This window comes from Solanum dulcamara, chromosome 10 (genome assembly GCF_947179165.1).
Source record: "Solanum dulcamara chromosome 10, daSolDulc1.2, whole genome shotgun sequence".
Classification (NCBI taxonomy): Eukaryota; Viridiplantae; Streptophyta; class Magnoliopsida; order Solanales; family Solanaceae; genus Solanum; species Solanum dulcamara.
The window spans coordinates 39,652,642-39,680,256 of NC_077246.1; the positions used below are offsets into that span (position 1 = coordinate 39,652,642).

Below are 27,615 nucleotides of genomic sequence, written 5' to 3' on the forward strand. Positions count from 1 at the left end.
AAAAAGATAAATAAAATATCCATAACAAAAATGTTAGTTTCTTCTTCAAATTACTTAAATAGTCTACTAGTTGATTATGACAATTTCATTGCTCCCATTTTTTGTGCATGGCCTCCTGATCAATTTTTGCGGTGCCTCATTATTGCTAATATTTCTATCTTCAATCTTGTTTGCAGTGTACTCCTCATTTTGATGGTGCCTCATACGAGTGTATACGTCAAAATATTTATTCTTGAATTCATTGAGCTGGACAGAGGCAAGCTTTTCCTTCAAATCATTAACTATGTTATAGTTTCCATATATCTGCATATGTGGGGCTTCAACCGGGCGATTCAACACATAGAATCTAGTTCCCTACACAAGGGAAAAAAGTATTACTTGTACTGTTCCATATAGACATTTAGGAAAATCAAGGATGCAATCCATTCTCTTATAAAAAATTAATGTATTAATATATTAAGAAAAGATAGTTTAACATGTTATCATACAATAAATACGATAATTAAAAATACATTGCCCTTAAATATACAATAATGTTGTGTATATGTGTATACTCTAGATATTCAAATCAATTACCATTAAGAATACCGTAATACAGTGTGCATAGTAATGTCCATGATATTAAAGATGAAATTGATCCATTAGAAAATCAGAAAAGGTGAGAAAAATAAAGCATAGCACAAAATAATATCAAAATGTATTCAAATATGTCAGCATAAGAATACTTATATTTCAAATGAATACAAGATTTATATAGCTAATGTATTGTTATATCAAAGTATACATGTAGCCCTTAATGTAGTATTATACCAAAAAAAGATAAAAGTATGACATATTTTTCTCTACATAATACCCCTGCAATTAATCACAAAATCTTGTAGCTTGGACAACCCCATAAGCAAGATATAATGTATCACATTGTGATTATCCAAGAAAAAGTATTCAAATATATTCGTTTTTGGTGTCACATAATTCTCAAAAAAGCAAAGTATTCACATGTATAAAAACATTGTACTATCTATTAAAATCAAACATCAAATTTTAAAGGCATACAAACCTCATTTTCTTCATCTTAATGTTCTTGCTGCACCACTTTTTCCCCCTGCTATCAACATCAACATTGTTGACTTTTCTTCTTTTTTCAGAATTAAATTTTTTGATGTGTTTGAACCTTCTTTCATCTTTACGGATTTTGCCGAGTTAGTTTCATCAAGTAGAATCATAGGAATAGGTTCATTATTCTTCCTTGACCTTTTTTCATTCTCCAATGCAACAAGAAAGCTTGAACATTTATCTTTCTCTTGAGTAATACACAATCAAAATAAGAAAATTCATCCAACAATTCATCAGATAAATGTATAACTCTGGGGACCTCCATTATAATAAGGACAATATTTCTTCAACGAAATCCTATAAAAATAGATGAACCATAGCTGTATACAAGCATAATAAACGAAAAAATGAGAACAAAATTGAAATTGGAGGAAACCTTTGAAGATGAATTACTAAAATCACTGCTGAAATCGTGCAAAATAAAATCATGATTTGGATGAAAATCTAGATTAAAAAAAATGAAGAACTAGGGATAATGAAAGAGAACACTTAAGAGAATATTTCGAAGATGGTAAAAAAAGTTTGGGAACCATGCACGAGTGCCTTAGGTAATAGCTGGTAATTGATTAGGAGTGTGATAATTGATTAGGAGTGTGGTAACTGATTAATTGTGCATTTATTACTTTTGAGTGTTAAATATTTGTTTAATTATGTATAGAATTAAAAAAATATTATATATATATATATATATATATATATAATTAACTTTGCTATTTAATATTTAACTGTATTCATATAATATAATAAAGGTAAATTATAGCTATTTATATTAAAAAAATATTGATGTTATCTATATCCTGTAGATTTTCCTATATATTATACATACAACACCTATACCCCTACCAACCCACAACAATTTCCTACATTATACAACTACACTCCAGCAACAATTACAATAGACCAAACTTTATAACACCTACTATTTCTCCCAATTCCCAAGCCCACCACCGATTCCAATTCAAAATATACACCGACCTAATTTAACATATAGTAGCCCATCCCCAACCAATACATCAGCATACCCACTTAATTCTGAAAGACCCTAAGCGCGTATACAGAGACATGTACATCCCCAACACATAACGTATCCTCCAAAAGACCCCGTACTCATCTCCTTCTTCCTTAAGGAACCAAAGGCCCAGAACAAACCCAAATGATGCTGCTCGGTACATCATCTAGGCTAGCAAAATCTTCAAAAATCGTCCAAGTATCTTAATCTCATCATTGGTTTGTCCTTCTTCAAGTTCAAACGACTCTCATTCTCAAGCCTGTGAGAATTTGTTCACGATTGTACAAATTATAGTGGTTTGACCTTATCTCGAGATTTTCCAGCGAAATTTGAATTTGAACCCCTAATCCTATCTGATTTCCCCTCTCTATTTCCCCCCAAATCCTTTCCTATATAAACTCATCTCTTCTTCATTGATAAGGGGGGGTCTGAATACACAAATTTCATGATAAAAACATAGATTTTTGAGAGCTAAGAGAGTTCCGAAGCATTATGATTTCTTTAGAAAAGAGTTCTTTTCTTTCTTCGACTGCCTGAATATTCTTCGGAAACTGACGTATTTCAATCTTGGTGTGGAATAGATCACTTCAACTCGTCATCCTAGTTCATTTCACCTGAAAAGGTAAAAAATTTCTTTGATCCTAACTCGTATTAGTCGATGTTCATATTTTATGAATTGAATGAAGCTTTCTTTCTCTTCTTTCAACTTCCTGTCCATCTTTTCCTTCTCAAGTACTCCCATTTGTCTCAGATTGCTATGCTCATTGTTGAAGTATAATAAGTGTTTGTTTTGTATCAAATTGGTATATTTTAGTTATTTAAAATGCACCTTCAATATATGATTTGAGTGTAAGACTCTATGTTTAAGCGATATGGTTCCTTTGATTTTCATATTTAACATCTTGATTCTATAGTTCGTGTTTCCTTTATCTACATACTAGTCTTTACTTGCATACAATAGGATAATCCCTACTTTAGTACTTCAAATCAGCATGATATGTTCCTTGATTTAACTTCCAAGTGATGAGTTCTTATGTCATCTTTTTACTATTTTGGTACATGTGAATATCGGATGAAACCAAAGGACTCCTTTGCTTCTCTTTGCATTTCTTTCGTTGGGATGAAATCCAATATTTTTTGGGTCTAGTCTGCCTCGCGAATTTAGAGCAGAAAAGGAATCAAGTTTACATGTTTCAAAGGTCGAGAGCAGGCTATATACGTCCAAGATACAATAGATATACAATTTATGTACATTGGTAAAATAGTCATTGTATACATTGATATACACGAAAATTGGCCAAAGGCTTAAAAAAATGTAGCATTCTTTTAATAGAATTAGGATAGATATTGAGAATGGGCTGTTAGCCCAATAATTTTTGAACTCACTCTATTTAGTTGTTTACTATTGTGTTTGTAGCTTGTTAATTCTGTTACACCCAGTACTTTTGTACTTTGGAACGCGTTCTTAAGCTCTTGGAAGGCTCTTAAGTTTCATGGAAGGATCGTACACTTCTTAGGTTTCTTAAGGTTTCCTAAAGTTTCTTAAAGCTTCTAAAAGCCTCTTAAGACTTATTAAGAAGTCTTAATCTTCTTAAGAGTTTTCATGTGAGCCGGATAATCTATAACGCTATCAAACAACTCTAAGGAAAGGAGAATTCGATACCCCATAGTAGAGAAGATTGGAAATAGAGTTATAAGAATCCGGAAGAAGTTGGAGACCAAATGATGAGTCGTAGGAAACGACTTATTTATGTAAGCTACCAACTTGAAAATCTTACATACTTAAGCTACTAGAGTACATACCAAGCTTACTTAGCAAGGATTACATAGGTTCGTAAAGTAAGATGAGATTATGAACCCACGAGGGGGAAAAGAGAGTGACACGTGGCAACATGAGAGAGTGACACGTGGAATCATAAGAGAGTGCCACATGGAAGCAGCTGGAGCAAGGGTGGTGGACCCCATATGCCATGTGGCAACCTGTGATTGGAGGAAAGGGGTGTATTGACCCAATGAGGGCTTGACACGTGTCACCACTTAGGGCTTGACACGTGTCACCACTTAGGGCTTGACATGTGTCACCACTTAGGGTTGACATGTGTCACCCCCTTAGGTAGACTATATATATATTTCTTATGAATTATTAAAGTTCCATACTTATCTAGAAAATTCAAGAACAAGAAAGAAGAGAAGAGAAGAAACTAGAGAGGGAGAGAGCCACGGTTTTGGAAGGAAACAAAAGGTGAGTTCTTCAATTTTGCTTCATGAATTAATTATATATGATGTAACAAGATGTTATGAAGGTGTTAATAATGAAAATTTATGGTTTGTATCAGCCCAAAACGTTAACAAACAGCCATGAAATTTTAGGCGTGCTAAAGGAACTTCCGAGGCAAGTTTCGATGAGTTTGACGAGTTTCAGGCAAGGTAAGGGCTTCCCTTTCAAATTGGAGTTTATGATGTTGTTATGAGCTATATTACATGTCTTAAATAAGGTTAGAATTGAAAAAATTGCATAAGTATGCTTGACGTTAGAAACAAACTAAATTAAAGTGGTTATAGCTAAATCGAAGTCGAGTAGTGGGTTGTGGTTGTGGTGCTGCGGGTGAAGTTGGTTGGGTTGCGTGTTGAAGGGATTTAAAGTGTTTTAAAACGGGTGTGGGTGCTTCTTTTTTCATCCACACAACCCTCCATTTGGTATGGTTAAAGATTTTGTGAAATAAAGATTAAAAACTCTATTTTCGTATCGTAGTTTTGAGCTAGTTGTTTGGAGTTGTATTGTGTAATGTTGACGTAGTTTACTTGTATATATGATGATGGTTTTTGTTTTTTGTATGTTTGTTGACACTGTGTCCAAGTTGAAACCTTGGGGATGTTGAAGTTACAGGGAAAATGCTGCCCGATTTTCGATAGCATCGGAACTAGTAACAAACTAGTCGAGGGTAATGGATAAGAAATGACTCCTATTAGTAATTGGTTGTAGAGTGGGATATTGGAAAGTCAAAGGCTATTAATATTAGTAGTAATTTCATGTCAAATAGGTTAAAGAGGTATCAAGGCAAGCCTGATTTCAATTAATCTCGAAAAAGGTATGTGAAGCTTTCTCTTGGCATGTCTTTGACATAAGTATGTGGAGATTTCTCTTGGCATGTATTAGCCTTAAGTGATTGATATACAAAATGTGAGGATAATTCCATTCATATAACCCCAAGTATGACTCATAAGTCTTATTCACTTCTCGATGGTAAAATTCCTATACTAGTTGAGTTATTGCCTCTCAAGGCTTCTATGTGATGGAGAGTAGTAAATATGTGAATTTATCTCCTTTCTCTTGGAATGTTTTGGCATAAGTATGTAGATCTACCCTTCTTTACTCTTGATATGTCTTTGACATAAGTGTAGTGCTATGATGATAAGGTAATGCAATAATAAGGTTATGATACCGAGCCTATGACGGGCCGGGTACGATATATGTAATGATGACTCCTTGAGGAAAAGTAGAGACTAGGTAAAGCTTATTATTTCTCTTCCTTTGGCATGTCCTAATTGTAAGTAAAATGTGATACGATCTCTGGGGTAACTCCACTTTTAAGTCCTAAATGTAATCCGTATTCTTATTCACTTCTGAATGTCAAACTCTTGTAGTAAGTTGAACTACTTTCCTTGAACTCCATAGGTTGAGAAGTATTGAATGCATAAGCTCCTAGTCCTAAGGACTATGTGACAACGGATATCCCTGATTCTATAAACTGTTAGTATTACGTTAGTACATGTCTAGGGTCCCCAAGATCCTAAGTGATATAGGCCTGAATGGCATTTAGAAGGCACTCGAGATGGCTACACTACTATTCTGGTCCTTAGATGATAGCTTAATCTTCTTACATTGTGGAGTCTCTGATAATGATTTAGATTGTATATGGTTACTCACTACTTGATTCGTGTATACTGTAATACATCTTTCACCGAGTCTTGGGCCAGCTATAATATAATTGTTATTATATGATATGTGGATCGGACCGAACGTTCCTTGACATTACTATATGATATGTGGATCGGACCGAATGTTCCTCAGCATTACTAAATGATATGTGGATCAGACCGAATGTTCCTCGGCATTACTATATGATATGTGGATCAGACCGAACATTCTTCGGCATTACTATATGATATGTAGATCGGGCCGTCGTTTCTCTGGATTATTATATGATGTACGGATCGGGTTGTACGTTCCACAGTGCTAATAATATATATGTGCATATGATGACAGAATGATGTAGATGGTACACCAATTCCCCAAAATAGGCCGGGCACAGTACGTGATAGTAATATGTATGACTTTCTTTTATACAATGCGAGTACGGTAAATGGTTAAATGTTATACTTGTCCCCTGCATCCCTACGCCAACTGTAATTTCCTTATGATGTCTATGCTTTACATACTCAGTACATATGTCGTACTGACCTCCCTTTCTCGAGAGGGCTGCGTTCATGCCCGCAGATACAGATACACACTTTGGGGATCCATCAGCATAGGAGTTCCACTCAGCAATTCAGAAGCGCTCCATTGTATCGGAGCCTAGTTTTGGTATTAACCCTCGATGTATATATTTATTTGTTCACGGGTACGGCGGGGGCCCTATCCCACCTTATGTTGTTGTTCTTACTCTTAGAGGTCTGTGGACATGTATGTGGGTTGTATATGTATGTGTGAACAGTTGTGCCTATATGTTACGATAGCCTCATCGACTTATATATATTGTCTTGCCTGTTGGCCCGCTATGACTCAAATAGGAGACAGGTTTCCTTATAGTTAGCAAGGGTACATGCGAGTGTCCAGTTCAGGCACCCGTCACAACCTACGGAGTTGGTTACTTAGTAATTTTTTTTAAAAAAGAATTTACTTTATAAATTATTCCAAATATCTTAAGATCATATTTCTTTCAAATAGTTTTTAAAAGTCTTTATAATTTACAAGTAAATTTTCCAAAAGTTAGTCAAATATAAATTTTCAAATCGTTGGACAACCGCGCATTAGCGGCCACTTTGAGTGCCGATACCTTCTCAAAGTGGAAATTTGAACCCTTTATCCTTTTCTTTGAATTTTTAAGACTTAGATCTGTTAAAGTTTTTTAAATTTCATTAAAAAATTAAGTGACAACTCCTTTTTAAGTTGATTTTTTCTTAAGAAGTCTAAATCAATTTCAAAATCATCTTTTTTCCCACTAAATAGAAATAGCGACTCCACTGGGGAATTTAATAGGTTCTAATCATTGGATGTGATTATTTGTCTATGCAATAATGTTTACTTGTCTTTATTTGTTTAGATTCCACAAACTATAAGTGTTGCACTTCATGGTATTGAATTCCGCCAAATGAAAAATAGTTTGCATTAGGAATAAGGATGGTTACGTCGTTATCTGCGGTTGTTCCTTTAGAAAATAACCCTTTACTTATTTAAATAATAAATAGATAGTTGGTTCGTGGTCGTCCAACACCGTTTATTATATTCACCGCGTAGTTTGTCCAACTCGGATAACCGGTCTCTTTTCAAAAGCCCATTCTTGTTCACCTAGTGTAGAGTGGAAGCCAAATTCCTTTAGTGCATTAACATAAGTTGACCCAAAACCCAAGGCGTGTTGGGACCATTAGAAAGACCACCTTGAGTCCAAAATGTCCCCCGGCCTGAACAGATAATCATGCTTATATGTTTAAATTTGAAGGTTGTATACGTTATTTGGCAAATCATTGTTCCTCGGGGTTGGGAGTTTATTTTAATAGCTTATTCTAGAAGAAGAAGGATCTTCACATACTGATATTATATTAAAAAGGCATTGGCGTTTGGAGATGTCAAGAACTAAGGACCTTTCATAGAGGTACATTATAGGATTATATTTTCACGACCCAATTTCTCAGGTCATGATGACACCTACTATGATCCTCCAGTAGGCAAGCCAACCTATATCCCAGAACTGCGGTTAATGGGATGTCAAAGTAGAAGACCAACAATTTAAACTATAAACAATAAATCAATAATAGGAACACAACTGAATGGCGGAAGCAAATAAAAAATATAGACAAATAAAAGATCCCTCCCAGAATCTGGAAGTCATATGTAAAGAGCTACTACCAAATGAGTACAAGTCCCAACAGTTGACCACAGAAACAAGGTTGTCTCAAAAAGCAAAATAGAGACAAAATATATATACACAGAGGGAGACGTGTAACTCCAGAACACTATGTGCTCACCCTCACCTATAATCAAGACTGCAGTTGGCACGAGATCAACTTTAATAGCTAGTACCCGAACCTGCATCACAAGAAAAGATGTAGAGTGTAGTATCAATACAAAAACAACAGGTACCCAGTAGGCATCATAGGCCAACTAGGCAAGATAAGCAAAAGTATACTGAAATGCGAGAAACTAACCACAACCAAAGGCAGAAACAAGAGCTCAATGTATGTATGTACATGAGCATACTCAAAACACATAGAGAAAGAGAGAAACTAGCTGAATCTATCGGGCTCCCATAAACCCGATGGGTACGCTAGTGCACAATTCTAAAAGTAACAACATGAAGGGACTTCCATAAGCTCGGCATGAATAAAGATAGTTGAAGAAAAATGATAGAATTTGATGAAGTTCCAATAATGCCACAACTTCCCACGGACTTGAAAAGAACCATTCTGTAAGCTTGACGCTTTAACCAATCCTGAACATAGTTAAGAAATTGAACCGAAGAATCATAGGAGGGCCAGGAACATGAATTCAGATTTGATAGCAACTAAGGACTTAAACCAAGGTGTCGATAATCACAAACTTGAACCACGTACAAAAGAGACCAAGGACTTGAACCGAGGTAATAGCAGATATGGACTTGAACCAAGGCTGATAGCGATAGTGGACATGAACCACGGCTAGGTAAAACCATGGACTCAAATTAAGGTAATAATACCAAGGTAAGGACTTGAACTATGCTCGGTGGAGTAAATTCGGGACTTGAACCATGACCAGAGGCGAATCAATCAGAATTAGGATCAGCGACCAATCGTGCTTCATGGGGAGTACCCTAAATTCGAACATCATCAATAAGTCATTCCATCCCAAACAACATCCAACTAGTATTAATGATTAAACCTCCAGAACCACGAACCAAGTGGTACAGAACCGATAGAACAGTAGGATATTATGGAGATAAGGTTCCAAAGTTGTGTTACTGCCTAGCTAAGGCTCAGACTATCAGACTCAAGTCTACTATATATATCAGCCTACAGGGATCTAAGGTGTCCGAAATAATATCAAAGAAGTTTCAAGGCCTTACGGTACCAAAATTATGCAAGTCTAAGGCAACACTAGTCTAAGCCTAAAGTAAGGTCAAACATGCTTCCAAATACATAAACCAAACACACAATACATGTCATACAATACAAATGATCGACACTTCACAAGAGATATGCTCAACTAGCCCAAAGATAGAGCCTACGACATGAATTTTAGAAATTTAGCATGCTCAACACCCAAACACCCCCAAACACATACAAATAAGTATACACATGCCAAAACAAGAAGCAAAAATCATAGACTACCTGTAGGCCGACTGCGTGCTCCAATTCAAGGAACCAAAGCTTTTCCCTTTCGAACGGCCTCAGAAAGCTGTCATGTCATCAACAATAGATTCATAATATCAATACAGTCGTTGTTACATTAAAATCATTGAATTCAGAGATGGGTGAATTTTAGAGTTAAAATAGAGAATTGTGAGACCTACTCCATAATTTATGAAATTAACTTCGAGAGCAGGTTCTAAATGCTACCCTAAGCTTGTGTTCCCTTTGCCAAACAACCACTATACCAACATGCATCTATACCCTCAATTTATCTCAAAGCAAGAAAGTCAAAAAACAAAGAAAATTACCTCCAATGAAGCTTCTATACTAAATTTTGAGCACACCACCTGATTCCCCTTGAAAAAAACCGCACTTTAGCCCTTGAAATCACCCAATTCGCCTCAATATTAAGGGAGAAAATGTATTTTGAACTTTGAGAATATAACTAAAAACTTGAACTTAAAAACAGGACTTAGGTATCACAAAAGTGACCCCGATAATTTCTTAAGCGAACACCTCAAAGAGGCGGGCATCACTTTAGAGACACCAGTTAGCTTAAGCGACAGTCGCCAAGAAGAGACTGGTCACTTTAGCGACTAGGAGTTGGTTTAGCAACAACACTAACCTCAGTTGGTGTAAAATAGACTTTGACATGTCCAAGTCTCCGACGGGGTACTCGGAATGGTAGGATATTATGGAAATAAGGTTCCAAAGCTATGTTACTGCCTAGCTAAAGCTCAGACTATCAGACTCAAGTCTGCTATATCAATCTAGAAGGAGCTAAGCTATCCGAAATGATGTCGGAGAAGTTCCAAGGCCTGACGGTACCAAAATTATTTAAGTCTAAGGTAACACTAGTCTAAGCCTAGATTAAGGCCAAACATGCTTCCAAATACATAAACCAAACACACAATATATGTCATGCAGTACAGACGATCAACACTTCACAAGAGACATGCTCAATTCACCCGAAGATAGAGCCTGCGAGATGAATTTTGGGAATTTAGCATGCTTGACACCAAAACACCCCCAAACACATACAAATAAGTATGCAAATGCCTAAACAAGAAGGGGAAATTGTAGCCTATCTGTAGGCTGACTGTGCGTGCTCCAACTCAAGGAACTAAAGCTTTTCCCTTTCGAACGATCTTGGAATGCTGTCATGCTATCAACAATAGAATCACAACATCAATACAGTCGTTATGACATTAAAATAATTGAATTCTGATATAGGTGAATTTCAAAATCAAAATCGGGAATTGTGGGACCTACTTCGTAATTTATGAAATTAACTCTCAGAACGCGTTCTAAATGCTACCCCAAGCTTCTGTTCCAAAAAGGAAAACAATTCCCTATGCCAAATAACCACTATACAAACATGCATCTATATCCTCAATTTAGCTAAAAGCAAGAAAGTCCAACAGCAAAACAAAGGAAATTACGTCCAACGAAGCTTCTACACTTAATTCTGAGCACACAACCTGATTCCCATAGAAAAACCCTGCACTTTAGTCCTTGGAATCACCCAAATCACCTCAATATTGAGGAAGAAAATGTATTTTGAACTTTGAGAATATAACTAAAAACTTGAACTTAAAAATAGGTCTCAGGTATCGCAAAAATGATCTCAATGATTGCTTAAGTGACCACCTCAAAAAAGATGGGCATGCTTTAGCAACACCCATCCATGAGGGCCTGGTCGCTTGCTTTAGCGATGGCACCAGACTTAGCTGGTGCAAAATGGACTTTGGCATATCCAAGTCACTAATGGGTTGCTCAAAATTCATTCAAAAACCTATGCGTGCAAACGAGATATGCCACCCCACCAAATTTGACATTTGGAACTCAATAGAGCATTCAAAATTCCCATACGAGATCATTCTAAAGAAAAGTGAGTCCTACACCCAAGTGCCATTTTTAGCCAAATTCCACAATGGGACTCAGGATTAGACCGGAAGCCTCAAGAAGAGAACGAGAGTCATTCTACACCGAACTCAATTTTTCATAACTAACTGCATTTATAGAATTTCCGTCCTAATGCATTTTCTAAGAATGTTGACCAAAGTCAATGATAGGCCAAATTTCGAAGGCAAAAGCACCAAATATCCCAGAAATTGTACTGATTGTCTCGATATTCAAGTCGACCATGCTACTAGCCTAATTTGTCCATTGTGAAGATGAAAGAACTATCAAAATTTTGTTCCGAGTTCATTTACCTGAAGTAATGACCAAAATCACTTTTTCAAGTTATAAAATTTCCAAATAGGAAAATTTACCTAAAACCCAAATGAGCGACCAGATGATCGAACAATCAGTGCCATCAAGTCAAAAATACTTGGGGTAACTACGGGAATGATCTAAATAACAAAATGAATACTTTAATTCAAAATAACCTGGAGGGTCATTACAACATCCACTACTAAAAGAACTTTTGCCTACAAAATCAAGAGTCAAGAAGTACCTAAAGGCTCAAATAAATAGAAAAACTGTGCCCGAATCTCCTGATCGGTCTCCCAAGTAGCCTCCTCATCTAGACGATGCCTCCATCGTACCTTAATAGAAACTAGCTCCTCAATATAACATTGAAGATCATCCAACTCGACCGCATCATATTAGAGTACATGAGACTCATTTGGGATGTACCGGTGCAACATCAAAATATGGAAAATCGAATGAATAGCTGAAAAGGATGGAGGTAAACCTAACTCATATGCAACCTCAACAAGTGTCCTCAAAATCTCAAAAGGGTCAATATATCAGGGGCTAAGCTTTCCCTACCTACCAAATCTCATTACACCCTTCATGGGCAATACACAAAGGAATACTCTATCACCAACGACAAATCTCAACAGTCGACGCCTATGATCAACATAGCTCTGGTAGCTACTTTGAGTTGTCCTGAGCCTATCCTTAATCACCCTTACATAATCCAAGGCCTCATGCGTCAAGTATGTACCGCACGACCTGGGATCTGTAGAATCAAACTATCTAATTAGAAAGCGACAACGCCTATCATATAAGGCCTCAAATGGGGCCATATGAATACTGGAGTGGTAGCTATTATTGTATGCAAACTCTGTCAAAGGAAAAAACCAATCCCACTAACCCCCAAATACCATAACACAAGCCCACAACAAATCCTTAAGAACTTAAATAGTGTTCTTTGACTGGCCGTCAATCTGCAGGTGAAAAGTTATGCTAAGGTCGACATGGGTACCCAAATCCTCCTGAAAAGTCCCCCAAAAGCTGGATGTGAATTGTGAGCCCTGGCCTGAGATGATAAATAGGCACACCATAAAGACAAACCACCACCTGAATGTAGATATGGGCCAACCTCTCGGCACTGTAAGAAGTATAAATAGGGAGAAAGTGCCAGGCAACCCCACAATGAAGTCCATAGTGATACACTCTCACTTCCACTTGGGAATTGATAATCTCTGAAGATCGCCACCAGGTCTCAAATGCTCAGCCTTAACCTACTCACAACTCTAACAATGTCACATAGAGCCCGTTTGGATGGGCTTAAAAAAAGTAACTTTTATGTATAAAGTGCTTTTAGAACTTTAAAGTGCTGAAAGTTATTTTTATAAATAAGCAGTTGAGTGTTTAGATAAAAGTGCTTAAATGAGGAAAATTATGTGAATTTTAGATTTTAGGGTTAAAAGAATAAAAAGGGTAGTTTGAGAATTTAGTTAAAATATAAGGGATATAAAAGTAATTTCCATGGTCAAAGAAAATGACTTTAAGCACTTAGGAAAAAAAAGTCAGGAATCCTAACTTTTCATTTTTGACTGACTTTAAGAACTTTCTGGCTTAAAGTTAGCATTAGGCAAACACGTTTAAAAGCTGAAAAGGGGCTTTAAGTTGATTTTGACCAACTTAAAGCCAATCCAAACGGGCTCATAGTCTGCAATATCTCTCCTCATACTGCTCCACCAGTAATGCTACCTTAAGACATAATACATCTTAGTAGTGTCCAAATGGATAGAATATCTTAAATTATGGGCCTTACTATGGATTAACTAGATCAAACCCCCAACCCTTGGGACATAAATACGGATACCATACCTCAATACCCTATCTGGATCTAAAGTATCCAGGCAGCTTCATCTCCCAAAACTCGATCTCAAAGTGCAACTAAATCCTCATCCTCAAACTGATGGTTGTGAATTCAATTAATAGAGATGGCTGATCTCCTACATAAGCTAGCACACACTGAGGGATCAGATATATCAAGGCAAATCATTCGACTAGCTAAAGACTGGATGTCCAAAGCTAAATGTCTCTCCATAGTAGAAAGGAAGGCAGGACTACCCATACTTACTATTTTTCGGCTCAAGAAGATTGCTACCACGTTCACCTTGCCCGGATGGTAGAGAATAGAGAGGTCATAGTCCTTTAGGAGCTCATTCCAATGGCGTTGCCTCGAATTAAGATCCCTATGACTGATAATATATGAAAGGCTCTGGTCATCAGTGTAGATCTCACATCGAACTCCACACAAGTAGTGCCTCTAAATCTTAAGCACAAAAACTACCACCGCCAACTCTAGTCATGAGTGGGGTAGTTGCACTCATGCAACTTAAGCTTCCTTAATGCATAATCAATAAACTAGCCCTAATGCATCAGTACACAACCCAAATCAGCGCCAGATGCATCATAATAGATGGTAAATCCCTTTCCCTCAATTGGAAGAGTTAATATAGGAGTGATGGTAAGCAACTCCTTAAGCCTTAGAAAGCTTATCTTACCCTTCTCCAACCATAAAAATAGAATTTCCTGATGAGTCAACTGAGTCAAAGGTGCTGCTATAGTAGAAATCCCTCAACAAAGCACCTATAGCACCCATGTTAATCTAACAAAGCTATGAATATCAATCACAAAGATGAGCATGTCCCAATTAAGAATAACCTCAATCTTTATTAGATCTACCATAATGCCATTCTTAGATACCATGTGTCCCAAGAATGCTACAGACTCAACCCAAAACTCGTACTTTGAGAACTTGGCATAAAGCTGCTGATCCCTTAAAGTATGGAGCACTACCTTCAAACGCTGCTTATGCTTATCTCTACTTTGCGAGTATACCAAAATATCATTTATGAAGAGTATAAAAAATGAGTCCAAGTACGGCCTGAATACCCAAGTTATCAAGTCTATGAAAGTGACAGGGGGAATTAGTCAACCCAAAAGACATCACTAAGAACTCATAATGGTCATAAAGTGTCCTAAATGCGGTCTTAGGGATGTTTGTTTCCCTAATCCTCAACTGTTGTAGACGAATATCAAATAAATCTTAGAAATGTCATGACCCAACCCCGTAGGTCATGATGGGTGTCCAAGATAGACACTCGCATATACCACTGTTAACTATAAGTAAACCTATCACATGTTCACATATTGGTACAACCCGTCTCCTGAGTGGAGGGGGGTCACAACTTATCAATAGGTAACATAACCCATAAGCCGATGAGTCTATCATAGTTTGTGGGGTCGTCCTATTATAAATACACACGCAAGCTGAAAAGGCTTCCACAATAAAAGGAACGTCCCAAAACATAAGTCATATCGGCAAAACCAAACATACATATATACACAACCTACATGCATGTCTACAGACCTTTAAGAGTAATAACGGTAACATATGGCGGGATAAGACCCCCGCCATACCCCTAAATAAAATAAATATATACATCACAAGATCAGTACCCAAAAGCTAAGCTCCGAGACAATAAAGCTTCTCCGAACTTGATGAGTGGAACCCTAAGTTGGCGAATCCCCAAAATGTGCATCTGTACCTGTGAGCATGAAATGCAGTCCCCCCCGAAAAGAGGGGGTCAGTACGACATATGTACTGAGTATTTAAAGTATAAAACATCATAAGGAGATTACAACTAACATAGGGATGCAGGGGGCAAGTATAACAATTAACAATTAGTGTACTTGCATCTTATAAAACAGAATCATGTACATCATTGTCACATACCGTACTCAGCCCATTATGGGACTCGATGTTGCAAATATATCACTATATTTTCATATGCATGCCTATATACCATATCCGACCCTTTAGTGAGAGACTTGATGAAGAGAATAGTGTACATTTATATCATATCCGGCCCATCACGGGACTCGATGCCATCATCATATCATCATATCATATCTTCATATATATCATATCATACCCGTCCCTCTGGTAAGGCACTCTGTGAATCTGTCATATATCATACCCCGACCCTCTAGTAAGGGACTCGGTGAATAATTATATCTTCATATCATCGTATACATATATCATACCCAGCCTGAGACTCGGTGAAATTATAGTGAAGCTGTGCACGATTAACATACCCAACCCATTATGGGACTCGGTAGAAGATATATTAACAGCATGCACGAGTAGAGTAGTGAGTAACCATATGCAAGTTAAATCATCATCTGAAACTCCATGAAATAGTCAAGTGAATCATCACTTGAAGATCAGGGTAGCAGTTATCTTAAGTACCCTCTAAAGGTCATTAGGAATCATATCAAATAGAGTCTCATAAATCTTAGACGTGTATCAAGACAATGCTACACAACTAATCAATCAGATACATTTATCATCATAGAGCCCTTAGGAATAGGAGGTTACGCATCCAATCACTACTCAACATATAAAAGGCTCGAGGGTAGTAGTTCAACTACTTTAAGACTTCTACATTCAGAAGTGAACACGAGTCATGAGTTATATATGGAACTTATGAATGGAAATACCTCCAAACCCATATAAATTCACTTAAATTTAAGACATTACAAAAGAAAGGAGAGATAGGCTTTATGTATACTACTTTTCATCATACAGAAGCCTTAAAAAGTAATAACTCAACTATTGTAGGAGTTCTAACATCAAGAAGTGGATAAGAATTATGAATCATACTTGGAGTTCTATAAATTGAATTATCCCCACATTTCATATACCAATCATTTATCGCTAAGACATGCCAAGAGAAAAGAAAGATAGCTTTACATACTTCTTATGGATTAATCTTAACCACGTTTGCCTCATCGCCCTCTGAACCTATTTAACACGAAAGTAATGCTAACATTAATAACTCTCGACTTTCCATCTTTCATATCTACAATCAATCATTCATAAGAATCGTTTCCTTATTCACTTTTGTCGACTAGTCTATTAGTTAGCAAGAAGTTAACAGAAATCGGGAAGCACATCCCCTATAACTTGCCCTATCCGAACTTCCAATTACATCTATGATTGGTACAGCCATATCAACAACAACAACCAGCAGCTATGCATAATCAAATCACCTCAACATTATGCTATACAAGCTCCAAACAACTCGGCCAAAACCACGACATCAAAATAGGGTTTTCAATCTTTATTTTGCAAAATCTTAACCACACAGAATGGAGTATTACGTGGCTAGAACCAGAAGCATAGATACTCATTCATAGCCACGTTTTCATCCCTTTAATACACCCAAACTACCTTCGAACACAACACCAGAATAATAACAACACTACTCAACTTTAATTCAATTAAAATGACTTCAATTCCGCTCGTTTACAATGTCGATCATAATTATGCAATTCTCTTATTTCCAACTTCATTTAATACAATTAATCTTTCCATTACAACACCCTTAACTCCAATTCTAAAGTAGGAACCTTACCTTGCCAAAAATCAACTTCGGAAGCTCCTTAACATGGCTGAAATTAATGGGTTGTTTCTTGCTCTATCTTGCTGCCCCAAATAATTAATTTACGCTATTAAACACTGTTACTTAATTGAGGAATACCTTAGATAATTAATTTATGGAGAAAAATTGTAGGGCTTACCTTGTTTCTCTCTTGGCCGTAGCTACTCTCTCTTGTTCTCTAGCTTTCTCAATTTTTTTTCTCAGCTTAAGAATGAAGAAAATGAGAGAGTAGTCATCTTTATACATATATATACCCCTCCTTAGAAGGTGACATATATCAGCCCCTATGGGTGACATGTATCCATCCCCTATTGGGCCACCGCATCCATGTGGCCACTCCAAGGCTACCACGTGGAAGGGTGGGGTCTACCCCAAGCAGGTGCATCATCTACTTGGTCCAAGTAGGTATATCACCTACTGCCACGTGTCCCCTTCTCCTTTTTGTAGGCTCGTAATCTCATTTCACTTTAAGAATCTATATAGTCCTTGCTACTTAAGATCGACATGTACTCAAGTAGCTTAATTATGCAAGGCATCCAAGTCGGTAGCTTACGCAAGTAGGTTGATTACCATAACTCACTACTTGGCCTCTAATTCCTTTCCACTCCTTCCAAACCTATTTCCAACCATCGCACATAGAACTTCATAGATAACATGGATCACATGGCAATCTTTTAGAAAAAAAATATGTTCTAATGTAAAAAAGTGTGGGGTATAACAAGAAAGTACCACAGTACCCTGAAGCTGGTCAAATAGATTATAATCTTAGGCATGGGGTAACGGGTTTTCATCGTCACCTTATTCAAATACCTATAATGAATACACATCCACATAATACCATCTTTCTTCTTAACAAACATGAGTGGGGCATCCCAAGGTGATACGCTAGGCCAAATAAATCCCTTACCCAAGAGATCCTGAAGTTGAACACTGAGATCTTTAAGCTCTTCGAGGGCTATACGGTATGGTGGGTTGGAAGTAGGATAAATACCCAACTCTAAATCAATGGCAAAGTCAATATCACAATTCGAAAGGAGACCAGGCAGGTCGGTAGGAAACACATCTACAAACTTCTGGACTATAGGCACTCCCTACTACTATCTCTAACATAAGCAAAATATACCAAACATCCTCTCGCCACTAACCTCCAAGCCTAAATAAAAGAGATCACCCTAACCTATGTGCGACTACAAGAGCCCCACCATACCACCGGCCGGAACACCAGTCATGGCAAAGGTTTTTTTTTTCTGGGAACAGATCGGAGGCTCCCACCTCTCGTGCACAGTCAGAGGTTGAGCTGCACCCTCAAGCCTTAACATAAATAAAATTATAAAAATATACAAAGGGGGACATAAACCTTACCTCCGACCTTAAGTTAGTTCATAAGTCGGCCAACTCATCCCTGATACTAGATTAAAAGCGATAAACCTATGAGAGGACTCCTCTCGATACAACGCGACTAAGAAAAAATATAAATGAGGGAGACTCTCCCCTTCTATGTAAATACAAGAAACAAACCTATACTAGTCCCATTTAAATAAGCTATATTAGAAAACATAGCTAAATCGAAGTAGGTCAAGTATATGAACCTTACGATTTCTATGGATTGAGATCGATTTTGTCATCGTTGTCCTTCTTAGGCTTGTCGTAACGAATTTGTCCATATGATGTGAGTGCGACAATCAAAAAGGGTTGCATTATGCTGCTGCTAGTTTGGGAATATAGAAGAGTACCTCATTGAAAAGACTGGCTTTTTCAGGGTCGCTCGACTAAGGTCTCCAATCATCCGTTTGCACTGTAACTTATTGAGCTTTGTTATTTTTGGAGTTACTGTAATCCTGCAATCCCAAGAGGCATTTTGGTGTGGTATGGTTCATGTTGTTGAATGTTGTTGAAATATGCTAAGGTTGTGAACTGCTCCTGGATGTGCTGCTGTAGCCTTGTATGTTCTCCCTTGAAGTTATTGCAAATTATTGTTGCAGCTTCTTAGTATTTGTGTCTCTCCACAGATGCTTTATATGCCTTTGTAGCTCACTGAAATCTGCAGGAGTAAGGTAACAAGAAACAACAAAACAAACATCCAAACAAGCCTCCTGAATTTCTAAAATTTCTGGAGTTGTTGGAGTTGCATCTTTTTGTCTTCTTAATGTGTTCCAAGGTGTTGTGAATTCAGCTACTGTTGGATGGGCCATCAACCTGCACCTGCACATGTAAAGAAAAACAAGCACATATGGTAGTGGTGAAGTTGTTGCAAGCCTATATGTCAAGCAAGCAAACAAACAAACAAGGCTCCTGCCACATCCTGTATCTGCACAACCAAACAACCAAACAAACAAGCAAAAACTTGTAGTTTTGTGTGTGTTGTAGGCTGCTGAGGTTGTTGTTGGAGGATGATGTTGTTGGAAATTATAGTTTGTAGGTTGTTGTGGCTTTGAGTTTGTACTCTTGCCCTCCCTAGTAAATGGTTTGATTGCATGGAAGAATTCCACTGTTTGGCAGGGAGTAGTTCCACATTTGCTGCATAAACCAAGGAATCTGGAGCTGTTGCTTGTAGATGGCTTCCAAAACACCTGGAGTTGTTATTGTTGGTTATTACTTGTTGTTGGCTTTCAAACAGCCTGCCTTCTCGAAGCTTCAATTCTATTTTGTTTGTTGTAGTTGCTGCTAGTTTTTGTTGTAGTTGTGTGTTGTTTCTGGTGAGGGCTATAGCTCCACTTATTGCTTTGTTGAGGGCTACATCTCTGTCAACCTACACAAACAAACAAGGAAACACACAAGAAAAGCAATGGTGTAGTTCTTAATGTTGTTGATAGTTCCTGATTCATGAGTTTCCATATCCAATTGCTGTTGAAGTTGTTGATGTATAACTGGAAAACTACAAGTTCAGTTGCCGTACTTCCACTAGAAGAGGTTGAAGTTATACAAAGATGGGTGTTATTGGTGTCATGGCAAAGGTAATAGTCTAGGAATAGCAATCCAAGACGGTATGGTGAGGGGATACAAGTCCATGCCAGAATCAAATCAAAATTCACCATATCAAGAAAAATGAGGTCAGCCCTAGTGTTCCGCCCCTAAATAGTCAGCACACAAGATTGAAAGACTTGATCCACTACTAAAGAATCACCTATCGGGGTCAAAACACGCAATGGCTCAGCTAAGGGCTTTGAACTCATGATCATTCGAGGGGCACAATATATAGATGCATAAGCAAATATGGGCTGATGCCATAATATAACCAGATCTGTGAGCACATCATGTTAGACCTCAGCCTCTACTCTAGCTGGAGCTGCATAAAAATGGGCCTGGTCTCCTCTGTCCCATGTATCAACTTGGTCTCCTTCCCTTCCTCTTTGTGGACCTCCCCTTTCACCCTAATGACCACCCCTACAGTCCTTGTCCTGGCCTTCACCTCTAACTAAAGGTGTTGCTGCTAGTGTAGGTCCAGCTACCTATGGAGCTAGTACGGCTGACCTACAGAAAGGGAACTAGCGAGACCAATAATTTAGCTCCCTGCAGTCATAGAACACCTGTGGCTGTCGACTCGCAGGTGGCAATCAACTACCTCGACCATAAGAACCCATCTGAATTCCCCATCGACCCAAACTTTGACCAGCACTAGAGATACCCTGATGGTGCTGGTCACCCTATGAAGTATAAAGTAAAGCCGGGAATGAGAGACTGACTGCCCCTACTGGAATCTCTGGAGGGACCTATCATATGACTCTCTGGGCCTAAAATAGGGCCATCCTTAAATATCCTCCTGCCTAGCTCTCTTGCGGCTTCCCTTTTGGGCCTTGCGAATGGGTTGCTCATGCATCCGGGCATAATCCACCATGTCTAAAAATGAAAAGCCCGTTGAAACTAAAAATTGATTCTCAATTCATAACTGTAGTCTCAACCCTCTGATGAAGCACCAAACTCTCTCCTTCTTAGTAAGTAGGATTATGGTAGCATGTCTAGAGAGCTCATGGAATCGGGCCTCATACTCTGATATGGTTATAGAGCCCTATTCCAACCATGAAAACTGAACTGAAGCTAATATTTGATACTCCTAAGGATAACTCGAGCCAAAAAGACCTCTAAAAACTCAGCCCATGATATTGGTGGAGACCCAGCTGGCCTGGTCTCTAAATATGAATGCCACCATTGTGGGGCAGGATTGTCTAGCTAATAAGAAGTGAAGTCAGCTCCTCTTGATTCCACTAAACCCAAAGTCTATAGCCGTTTATGACAAGTAAGTAGAAACTCGTGGGAATCTTCACCCACAGCCCTAGAAAACTTTGGTAAGGATAGTCCAAGTGTTATGACGCCCTCTAGATCATCAGACTGAGCAGTATATACCCGTGGCGGTTGATCTACTGGTACTTCTAGTGTAGGCTAAACCTGTAATGCTGTAGCAGTTAGACCTTGGGCTGACTGCATACCCTCATTAGGAGCTAATACTGGGCAAACATCGCTTGAAGGTCCGAAGCTACAACTGGCTCGGGTATGGATGGACTAGTCTTGAGCCTACTGACTTCTGATGTACTGGAGCTACTGGTGGCTCCACTTTCGGCTTTGGAGTCTGCTTTCTATCCTGGGATGGATCTACAGCCCTGGTACGACCTCGAGTTTAGCCTCTACCCCTAGCTGGGGCTCAATCAAATGCGAGCAGTCATGTAAAAGAGTATAACAAAGTGAGATTTCTAGAAAATGATAAGAAACCCACTAATACAAGCTCCTAAAAACATCTCGTAGCCTCCGAAAGATAAATCACAAACGTTTCCATACCGATCTAGAGGACTCTACTAGATGTTTGCTCTGTATATGTGAGACCGATGAACTTGGGGCTCTAATACCAACTTGTCCCGACCTGATTTCTTAGTTCATGATGAATCCTACTATGACCTTCCCCTAGTAGGCAAGTTAACCCATATCCCTGAACTGTGAGTAATGCGATATCAAGGAAGAATACTAATAATTTAAATTATAAACAATAATATAATAATAAGAACACAACTGAACGATGAAAGAAAATAAAAAATGTATACAAATAAAAGATCTCTCCCAAAACCTGGAAGTCACATATACAAAGCAACTTTAAAATGGGTACAAGTCCCAAAAGTGGACCACAAAAAAAAACTATCTCAAAAAGCAAAAGACAGACAACATATATATATATAGAGAGAGAGAGAGGGAGAAGGGTAACTCAAAAACATTGTGTGCTCTCCCTCACCTCTGATCAAGATACCAGCTGGCTTGAAATTAACGCTGATAGCTAGTGCCCAGACCTGCATCATGAGAATAGATGCAGAGTATAGTATGAGTACCAAATTCATAAGTACCCAGTAGGCATCTATTGTAATGAACCTCTAGGTTATGTTTGAAATAAAGCATTCATTTTATCATTTAGAGCATTCCTATAGTGACTCTTAAGTTATTTATGAGTTGTTGGTACTTACTATTCGATCGCCTGGTCATTCGTTTGGGTTTTATATCCGTTTCTTTATTTTAGAGCTTTCATAACATAAAAAAGTAATTTTGGTCATTATTTAGGTAAATGACCTCAGAATAGAATTCTGACGGTTCTTTCAACTTTGGAAAGGCCAAATTAGGCTAGTAACATGGTCTCCAAAAGTATTGAGGCAATCAGTACGAGTTTGGGGCTATTTGGCACTTAAGCCCTTGAAATTTTGCCTATGGTTAACTTTGGTCAATATTTTTGGAAAATGCACTCAGATGAAAATTTCATCAATGCGGTTAGGTCTAAAAAATTGAGATTGGTCAAGAATGACTTTTCATGCTGTTCCCGAGGTTTTCAATCTCAACCTGAGCCCATTATGGAATTTAACTCAAAATGACACTTGAGTGTGGGACCCACATTTTATTAAAATGTCATGTATGGAAATTATAAGTACTCCATTGAGTCCAAAACATAAAATTTAGTGGGGTAGCATAGTTCATTTGCATGTACTGGGTTCCGAATGAATCATGAGCACCCCATCGAAGACTTTAAAAATGAGAATAATCTGCTCGTGCACCCTTTTCCTCTAAGACAACATTTCCCATTAGTTTTCTTCTAATTTCAAAGTTGTATTTATTGAGCAATTTAAGCCCGAATTGAACTATTCAAAGGTCTATATTGCAATATGTTTCTTGGAGATCCTGTGGTGTAGTCAGAACTAGTTGAAGGCTAATCGTTTGACGTAAATTGAATGGTTTTGCTGCAATTGTTGAGTTTTGAGCAATGGTTTTTGAGAAATCTAAGGCTTGATTTCTTGGGCATTTTAGTTCTGAATCTAGCAGTTTAAGAGCATAATCTATGTTGTTTTTCAGGGAGAATGCATCAGCATGGTTGGAATTCACATATGAAGTTTCGTTGGAGGTAAGTTTGTTGATTTAGCTGCAGTTTTATCCCATTTTCGGTGTGGACTATTAGCAAATTTTGGGAAATTATTTCTTAACCAATTTAGGTTCATTTTCTGCGATTCAAGAGCCTATATTGTGGGGATTTCCACAAGGAATGTCATAGTATAATTAGTTTCATCCATCAAGGTTTCATTCTAGTAAATTTGTTATTCAAAGTTGTTGTCACCTTAATGTTCTTAGCTTAAAATTCGGAATTCTTGTTGCATGATCATTTCTTGACGTTTCACGACCATACCTTGTGTTATATATGGTTACATAAACTTGGGTTGTTGTTTAGGACCAACTTTTAGGGTCAATTCTAAAATTATGAAGTAAGTCCCATAATTCCCAATTTTGACTCCAAAATTAATCCTTCTCTAAATTCGATAATTTTAATGTCAAAACAACCATGTTAATATTGTGATTCTATTGTTGATAGTGTGGTAGTATTCTGAGACCATTTGGATGGAAAAAGCTCTGGTTCCTTGAGTTGGAGCGCATACGATCAGCCTACAGGTAGGATATGGTTTCCCCCTTTTTAGACTGAGCATATTTATGCATTTATATACTAATTTGTATGTGTTTTTTTGGGAAGGAGGTATTTGGGTGTCGAGCATGCTAAATTTCTAGAATTTATGTCATAGGCTCTATTTTCGAGGAATTCAAGCTAGTAAAGGATGTCTCTTGTCAAGTGTTGATAATCCATCCCTTGTGGCATGTATTGTGTGTTTGGTTTATGTCCTTGGAAGCATCTTTGGCGTTAGTCTAGGCTTAGACTAGTGTTTCCTTAGACTTGCTGACAGACCTTGGAACTTTTCTGACTCATCTCAAATAGCTTAGCTCCTTGTAGACTAATATAACAGACTTGAGTCTGATAGTTTGAGCCTTAAATAGGCAGTAACACACCTTTGGAACCTTATCTCCATAATATCCTACCATTCTATCGGTTCTGTATCTCCTGGTTCTTGGTTTTGAAAGTATATTCATTAATCCTGGTTGGATGTGGATGGGTTAGAATGATTTATTGATGGAGCTCAAATTAGGGGTACTCACCGTGACACGTAGTTGTCCAATGATCCTAATTTTGACTAATTTACCTCTGTTCATGATTCAAGTCCTCAATTCACTCCACTAGGCGCGCTTCAAGTCTTTGTCTTGGTATTATTGCCTCAATTCAAATCCCTGGACTTACTTAGCCATGGTACAAGTCCATCGCCACTCTCAGCCTTGATTCAAGTTCGTAACTACTATTACCTTGGTTTAAGTCCTTGGTCTCTTTTGCAGGTGGTTTAAGTCCACAATTATCCACACCCAGGTTCAAGTCCTTGGTTAGTATTAAATTTCAGTTCAAGTCCCTGATCCTTTTATGATTCTTTGGTTCAAGTCCTTAACTATGTTCAGCTTTTGTTAAAGGTTCAAGATTACAGAATGATTCAGTTCAAGACCGCTGGAAGTTGTGGCATTGTAGGAACTTCATCGAATTTTCTCATTTTACTACAACTGTTTGTGCTCCTGTCTAGCATATGGGAGTTCGTTCAGGTTGTTACTTTTAGACTTGTGCACAACCGTACCCGTGGAGTTTATGGGAGCCCAACAAATTTAGCTAGTTTCTCTCCTTCTCTTTGAGTGTTGAGTATGCTCGTATATATAACTATCTTGAGTTCTTATTTTTGTATTTTGTTATGGTTGGTTCTTGCATTTCAATTTACTTTTACTTATCTTGCTCAGTCGTCTAATGATGCCTGCGGGGTATCTATTATTTTGTTACTCATACTACACTCTGCATCTGTTTTTGTGATGCAGGTCTGTGTACTAGCTATCAACATTGATTTCAAGCAAGTTGCAGTCGTAATCAGAGATAAGGATGAGCACACAGCGTTCTAGATTTACCCATCTCCCTCTGTATATATATATTTTTTCTGTCTTTTGCTCTTTGAGATAATCTTGTTTCTGTGGTCCACTTTTGGGACTTGTACTCATTTCGTAGTAGCTCTGTATATGTGACTTCCAGGTTTTGGGAGTAATCTATTGGTTTGTATATATTTTGATTTGCTTTCGCCATTCATTTATTTTTTTTCTTTCATTATTGCTTTAAGTTTAAATTGCTGGTCTTCTACCGTCATATCCCATTACTCACAGTTCTAGGATATGGGTCAGCTTGCCTACTAGGGGTCATATTAGGCTCCATTGTGAACTGAGAAATCGGTTTGTGACAAGTTGGTATCAGAGCTCCTAGTTTACCGGTCTCACTTGTACAAAGCTAATGTCTTGTAGAGTTCTACGGATTAGTGTGGGGACGTCCGCGACTTATTTTTGGGAGTCTACAGGATGTCTTTAGAAACTTGCCTCTTTTGTATCACTATCATGCAGTGTGTATCTTATTAGTTTCTAGAAATCTCACTTGCTTCACTCTCTTACAGAATAGATCACACGCATGATAGAACCACACCTATGGGTAGAGGCCGACCTTGAGTTCATTCCAGGGCTGTAGCTCTAGCCCAGGACAAGGGGAAAACTTTGGAGGTAGAGCCACCAGCAACTCCAATACATTATCAGTTGGTGGGGCCGAAACCAGCGCAGCCACCACCCAAGATAGTTGGAGCTTTAGATCTACAGAGGATGTTCGCCGAGATATTAGCTGTTATTGGGGGTATGCAGTAGACGCCAGTTCTAACTACTCCAACACCGTAGGGGCAGTCTGCTCCAGAAGCACCAATTGTTCAGCAGCCACCGGCGCCTACCTCTCAGCCTGCTGACTTAGAGGGCGCTAGGCCACTTTAGGAATAGAAAATGCTCGGGGTGTTCCTTAGACTACCACCACTGAGGTTTTCTGGGGCTTTGGGTGAGGATGCCCACGAGTTTCTACTTAATGTTTGAGAAAGGATACAGGCTTTGGGTTTAATGGAGTCAAGAGGTATCGACTTCACTGCTTATCAACTAGATGGTCCTACTCGACAGTGGTGGCATTCATACCTAGAGACCAGGCCAATTGGGTCTCCACTAGTGTCGTGGGCTAAGTTTTCAGAGGCCTTCTTGTACCTGGTTATCCCCAGGAGCATCCGAGATAAGTTTTCACAGTTGGAGCAGGGCTCTTTGACAGTTTTGATGTATGAGGCCCAGTTTCACAAGATCTCCAGATATGCTACCATGATATTACCTACTGAGGAGGAAAGAGTTCAGTGCTTCTTCAAAGGGTTGAGACTCCAGTTATGGATTGAGACTCAGTCTGTAGTATCAACTGGCTTCTCATATATGGATGTGGTAGACCATGCCCATACGCTTAACAAGCTCCATCGTGAGGTCTATGGGGGAAACGACAAGAGAGATAGGAAGGAGGATAGCTAGGGTAGGCCCTATTTTAGGTCCAAGGAGTCATATGGCAGATACCGCCAGAGATTTCAATAGGTCCAGTCTAGTCACCCATTCCAGCATCACTCCATACCTTAGAGGGTGACCAGCATCATCAGGATGGATTTAGTGTAGGTCTGAGTCAGGGCCTAGGTGGTATTCAAACGGGTTCTTCTATCTGAGGTGGTCGGCCTTCTACAGAAATCTGAGAGCCACAAGGATGTTATGACTGAGGGGAGATAGCTCATTGATCCCATGAGTGCTCCCTCCATAGGCCAGCTACACTAGCTCCATAGGAAGGTACACTTGCGCCAGTAGCAACACCTCCTGTTATAGGGGGAGGCCAGGGCCAAGATCATAGGGGTGGTTATTAGGGTGCACAAAACATCAAATTTAGTGGGGTTAGCATAGTTCATTTCCTCACACGGGGTTCTAAATATATCTTGAGCACCCCAT

General features: G+C 38.3%; 1 long non-coding RNA gene across 1 annotated transcript; it reads left to right on the top strand.

Annotated features, from left to right (window-relative positions):
• Window positions 1-2,071: 2,071 nt before the first annotated feature.
• LOC129871638 (uncharacterized) lies at window positions 2,072-25,866 on the top strand. Its single transcript, XR_008762283.1, has 6 exons — window positions 2,072-2,744; window positions 4,288-4,364; window positions 4,459-4,549; window positions 23,740-23,788; window positions 24,251-24,327; window positions 25,615-25,866. It is a non-coding gene; the product is annotated as an uncharacterized LOC129871638 (long non-coding RNA).
• The last annotated feature ends 1,749 nt before the right edge of the window (window positions 25,867-27,615 follow it).